This window comes from Marmota flaviventris, chromosome 5 (genome assembly GCF_047511675.1).
Source record: "Marmota flaviventris isolate mMarFla1 chromosome 5, mMarFla1.hap1, whole genome shotgun sequence".
NCBI classification, from domain to species: Eukaryota; Metazoa; Chordata; class Mammalia; order Rodentia; family Sciuridae; genus Marmota; species Marmota flaviventris.
Window position 1 is genome coordinate 769214 of NC_092502.1, and position 5850 is coordinate 775063.

The following is a 5850-nucleotide window of genomic DNA, read 5'->3' on the forward strand; positions in this document are numbered from 1 at the left end:
TTCTGTGATCAACCCACCCTAGGTTTATTTTCTTGTACAAAAAATAATGATTGTAAATTATAAAAAAATTATATCAGATCAAAATAACCTGTATGGCTTTGAAGGGTCATGTGTATTATTTCTCCCTATGTCTTCATTGTGTTTTAGCCTTTATTTCATTTCTGTTTATTTTGTATATCACACCATTATGCTATGGTTGTTTTTATTTTTTCTGATTTCAATTTGTTGATAATTCTTTTGATGAATTCCTATTTAAAGCACACTGTCCCTTTTATCTTCAAAAATATGTTACATAGTGCCCTCTCTTTAAAAATATTTTAGCAGCAATATGTGCATATTCCCCATTAACTTGAGAAGCTAGGTCAGCAGAATTGCAAGTTGGTGGCCAACTCTCAAAATTTTGAAAATACTGTTTCTCAAGTCAAAAAACATAAAGGAATGGTGAATAGTCAGAAGTAGAGTGTCCCTGAGTTCAAATCCCTATACCATTGTTTTTCTGGTAGTAAGACTTGGAAATATAACCTGCCTGGAACATGCTAAGCAAGTACTTTGCCAATAAGCTACATCCTCAGCTTCCTATTTAGCAAATAAAGAAATTGACACAATGAGTGAGATGTCACATTAAGCCCAACAGGAAAGCTCAATTTAAAAATCAAATGAAAAAAACAATAAAACCAAAACAGTTGGTGATAATTTAGAGAAATTGGCACTCCAATAAATTTCTGGGAAATGTAGTATGGCATACAGTGTATACAATATACAGTGTATACTAAAATATTTGATATTTCAGTAATTCAGTATAGAATCATCACATGACCTACCAACTCTACTCTCAGTCCTATACCCAAAAGACCTGAAAATATACACACAAACACTTGCATATGATGTTCATGGCAGCACCATTCATGCTAGCCAAAAGTGAGGAGAATCCAAATCCATGAACTGAAGAGTGGATAGTCAAAATGTGTTCTGCATATGTGCATGCTACAACATACATAAATCTCAAAAATGTTAAACTAAGTAAACAAAGTAGTGTCTGTGTGTGTGTGTGTGTGTGTGTGTGTGTGTGTGAACTATCAGGGATATGTAAACTCACAGACCCAAATGAAGAACTGGAAGCCAGGCCCTGGGAAGCCAGGGGGAAGAGGTTTTATTTAATGAATACATGGTTTTGTTGTAGTGATTAAAAGATTAGGAAGAAGATAAAATATTCAAGAGCAGTAATATGAATCACTATTATCAGATTTTAAAATCAAAATCAAACAAACAAATAAACAAACAAAACCCCAGAAAATAATTACCAAAAAAAAATCTTAAAGTCTACTTAATTGTAGGGAATACCAGCTCTTGGTGAAATAAAAGCACTGGGTATCTATATATTCCCTCAGGTACTCTGGATTCCAGACTTAAATCTTGGCTGGTAACTCCAGCAATTTGAAGCCTACTATATATCAAAAGCTATATCAGTTTCTTTATATACTTTAATCCTTACCTTTCTCCAAGGTCTCACATTATGCTTGGAGAAATTCTCACCTTTTATATCAATTTGCTGTCAGTGATTGACCTAGGGTTGCTTAACTACTAAGCCAATCTGTAGCTCTTTATATTTTTCACATTGAGACAGCCTCTTGATAAGTTGCTTAGGGACTCACAAAGCTGCTGGGGCTGTTCTTGAACTTATCATCCTCCTGCCTCAGTCTCCTGAGCCACCTACATTACATCCTGTGCCACTATGCCAGGCAGAGTTATGCTTTCACAGATGACTCAATTAAGGAAGATTTTTCAAAGTTCACCTGCTATGCAGACCAGGGATATGACTACTTATATAAATTGCAAAATATTCTTCTATCTATGATGATAATTTTTTTTTCTGAGTTGTTTCTATATGAAGGAGGAGGGAAGAGGCAGAATTTCCAAAAGGGCACAAGGAACTTGTTGGGTGTGATGTCAATGCTCACTGTCTTGATTATGGTAATGGTTTTATGTAGATACAAATATATAAAAACTCAATGTATTGATAATTCAATGTGTATAGTTTATTGTATGTCAGTTTAACCTATTTTTTTAATTAATAAAAGATCCGAGGAGATATACCAACAAATATAGATGACAAACAAGGACAGAAAAACATGTTCAACACCATGGATCACACTGAATTGCAAGTAATGCACCCATAAGCATGGCTGAAATTCCAAAATCTGACAATACAAACTGCTGGGCAAAGGAAGAGGAACAAGAGCAACTCTTATTTATGGCTAAAGGGATCACAAAATTGTACAGCCCATCTGGAAAGAGAGTTTGACAATTTTTTTAAAGCCTCAGTCTTACCATATATCTATACACCACATAATAGGTGTTCATTTATTGGAGTTGAAAGCTGGAGTCCACATAAAATTCTGCATGCAAAGGCTGATAATTTTTTTTTTGATTGGGGATGTGGCTCATTGGTAGAGAAATTGCCTAGCAAGCATGAGATTTCAGGTTTCACCCCAACATCACACACACACACACACACACACACAAAAAAAAATGTAACTTGTTTATTCATAGTTTGCAAGAACATAAAGCAGTAAAGTCATCTGTTAGTAAGTATTTACATATTATTAATCAAAAAAGGAACTCATCAATAAATTGGAACATGATTCAGCCAAAAAACATTAATAAGCAAACAAATATGGAAAGATGATGAGGCGGCTCTTTCCTGGGTGGGGTTTGTGAAGTCGTGGCCCATTAGCAGGAAGCCGAGCAGTCTCCCCGACGCTAGAGAGGGACCCAATCCGAGCCCCCGGCCCCCGGAGTCTGAGCTGTGGGTACTACGTGCTCAGCGCTGCCCGACAGTTTCTAGCCAAACTTCCTCAACTCCGCCGCCTTTGCCGCCACCATGCCCAAGACGATCAGTGTGCGTGTGACCACCATGGATGCAGAGCTGGAGTTTGCCATCCAGCCCAACACCACTGGCAAGCAGCTGTTTGACCAGGTGGTGAAAACTATTGGTCTGCGGGAAGTTTGGTTCTTTGGTCTGCAGTACCAGGACACTAAGGGTTTCTCCACTTGGCTGAAACTCAATAAGAAGGTGACAGCACAGGATGTCCGGAAGGAAAGCCCCCTGCTCTTCAAGTTCTGGGCCAAGTTCTACCCTGAGGATGTATCTGAGGAATTGATCCAGGACATCACCCAGCGCCTGTTCTTCCTGCAAGTGAAGGAGGGCATTCTCAATGATGACATTTACTGCCCACCTGAAACTGCTGTGTTACTGGCCTCCTATGCTGTCCAGTCCAAGTATGGTGACTTCAATAAGGAAGTTCACAAATCTGGCTACCTGGCTGGAGACAAGTTGCTGCCCCAGAGAGTCCTGGAGCAGCACAAACTCAACAAGGACCAGTGGGAGGAGCGGATCCAGGTGTGGCATGAGGAACACCGAGGCATGCTTAGAGAGGATGCTGTCCTGGAATATCTGAAGATTGCCCAAGATCTGGAGATGTACGGTGTGAACTACTTCAGCATTAAGAACAAAAAAGGATCAGAGCTGTGGCTGGGGGTAGATGCTCTGGGTCTCAACATCTATGAACAGAATGACAGACTGACTCCTAAGATTGGCTTCCCCTGGAGTGAAATCAGGAATATCTCTTTCAATGATAAGAAATTTGTCATCAAGCCTATTGACAAAAAAGCCCCAGACTTTGTCTTCTATGCTCCCCGGCTGCGGATTAACAAGCAAATCTTGGCCCTGTGCATGGGGAACCATGAGTTATACATGCGCCGCCGTAAGCCTGACACCATTGAAGTGCAGCAGATGAAGGCACAGGCCCGGGAGGAGAAGCACCAGAAGCAGATGGAACGTGCTCTGCTGGAAAATGAGAAGAAGAAGCGTGAAATGGCAGAAAAGGAGAAGGAGAAGATTGAACGGGAGAAGGAAGAACTGATGGAGAAGCTGAAGCAGATCGAGGAACAGACTAAGAAGGCTCAGCAAGAACTGGAAGAACAAACCCGCAGGGCTCTGGAACTTGAGCAGGAACGGAAGCGTGCTCAGAGCGAGGCTGAAAAGCTGGCCAAGGAACGTCAAGAAGCTGAAGAGGCCAAGGAGGCCCTGCTGCAGGCTTCCGGGACCAGAAGAAGACCCAGGAACAACTGGCTTCAGAAATGGCAGAGCTGACAGCTCGGATCTCTCAGCTGGAGGTGGCCCGACAGAAGAAGGAGAGTGAGGCTGTGGAGTGGCAGCAAAAGGCCCAGATGGTACAGGAAGACTTGGAGAAGACCCGTGCTGAACTGAAGACTGCCATGAGTACACCTCATGTGGTAGAGCCTGCGGAGAATGAGCAAGATGAACAGGATGAGAATGGGGCAGAGGCCAGTGCTGATCTGAGGGCGGATGCTATGGCCAAGGACCGCAGTGAAGAGGAACGGACCACTGAGGCAGAGAAGAACGAGCGTGTGCAGAAACACCTGAAGGCCCTTACTTCAGAGCTGGCCAGTGCCCATGATGAATCCAAGAAGACTGCCAATGACATGATCCATGCTGAGAACATGCGACTGGGCCGAGACAAATACAAAACCCTGCACCAGATCCGGCAGGGCAACACCAAGCAGCGCATCGATGAGTTTGAGTCCATGTAAAGGGCACCCAGCCTCTAGGGACCCCTCCTCCCTTCTTCCTTTCCCTGACACTCCTTATACTTTTGCCTAACTCACACTGTGCTGGAGCCACTAACTAGAGCAGCCCTGGAGTCATGCCAAGCATACAGTGCAGCCATGGGACCAAACCTAGCACCTCAGTTCCCACTCATTTCCCTGGGCAGTCAAATAGCCCAATGTGGTGCCAATGGGACCCTGTTTCCCCTCTCTGTTCCATTTAATCTAGTTTGCTAGAACCAACCACTTCCCCAGTTCAGAGGCACTTTCACTTCAGTTGGCAACTGCCCACCCCCCACTTACTATTGTCCTTTGGAAGTCAAATGTGGAGTGTGGTGAAAGCTAGCTCCTCTCCCCTACCCCACCACTGACTTCCTCTTCCATATGATTTACAGGGTTAGGGTATTACAGGGTATAGGGAAGCAGACAGGTCCCTGGTTATCTGTTCTAGTGTGTCAACTTAGATAGGATTTGGCCTCCCAATGCCCATCCTTTTTAGAGTTATTTAGGCTTGGTAATGATTGGAGGATAAAGAGATGTTCAGTCATTCTTGTATCTACCTCCCAGATTGGGCCTGTTACAAACTCAGTCCCAATAAGCCTTGTCCCTGAGTTCAGGGACTCAGTTTCTCCCCAGGGTGGGATGAGGGAGATTGTGCCTTCAAAAGGCTTCACTATCATTCTGGAAGGCCATTGGCACTTTTAGTCAGCCAATGCTGGGTAAAAGATCCTGCCCCGATGCCTTATATGAGCCTAGGCTTGTCTCAATTGAGCTCTATGGGCAGAAGTACCCCTTGTAGTTCCACATTCCTGGTTCCTTCTCTGTATCTACCCATGCCCCCTCCAATCCACAAATTCCCCACAGTTAGAATAATAGGGATAAGTACCCAAAAGCTCAGCCACCCCCAACCACTGCTCTTGCCAAAAGGGAGGAATGTTCACACCTGCCTTCAGGATTTTCTCAGCCAGGAGCTCTAGGCCACTTCCCCTATCAGAGTTACATGGGCCACAGCTCCTGCCTCACAGCAGTGTGGGCCTTGATTATATGGTGAGCCCTAGATCTTGACACCAGTAGGCTCAATTGGGAAGTGGTTAGCAGAAGCTGCATGTGGTGAGAGAAGCCCATGCCTCTGGTCCTTCAGTTTACTCAATCCTCTCAGGTGCCCAGTAGCCCCTTCCCATCATCCCCATCCAAGGTGGTGACTGGGCCCTACCTCTGACA

General features: G+C 43.8%; 1 pseudogene; it reads left to right on the plus strand.

The window, feature by feature from the left end:
- The first annotated feature begins 2723 nt into the window (after positions 1 to 2723).
- On the plus strand, positions 2724 to 5014 carry LOC114080008 (moesin pseudogene; annotated as a pseudogene).
- Positions 5015 to 5850: the final 836 nt, after the last annotated feature.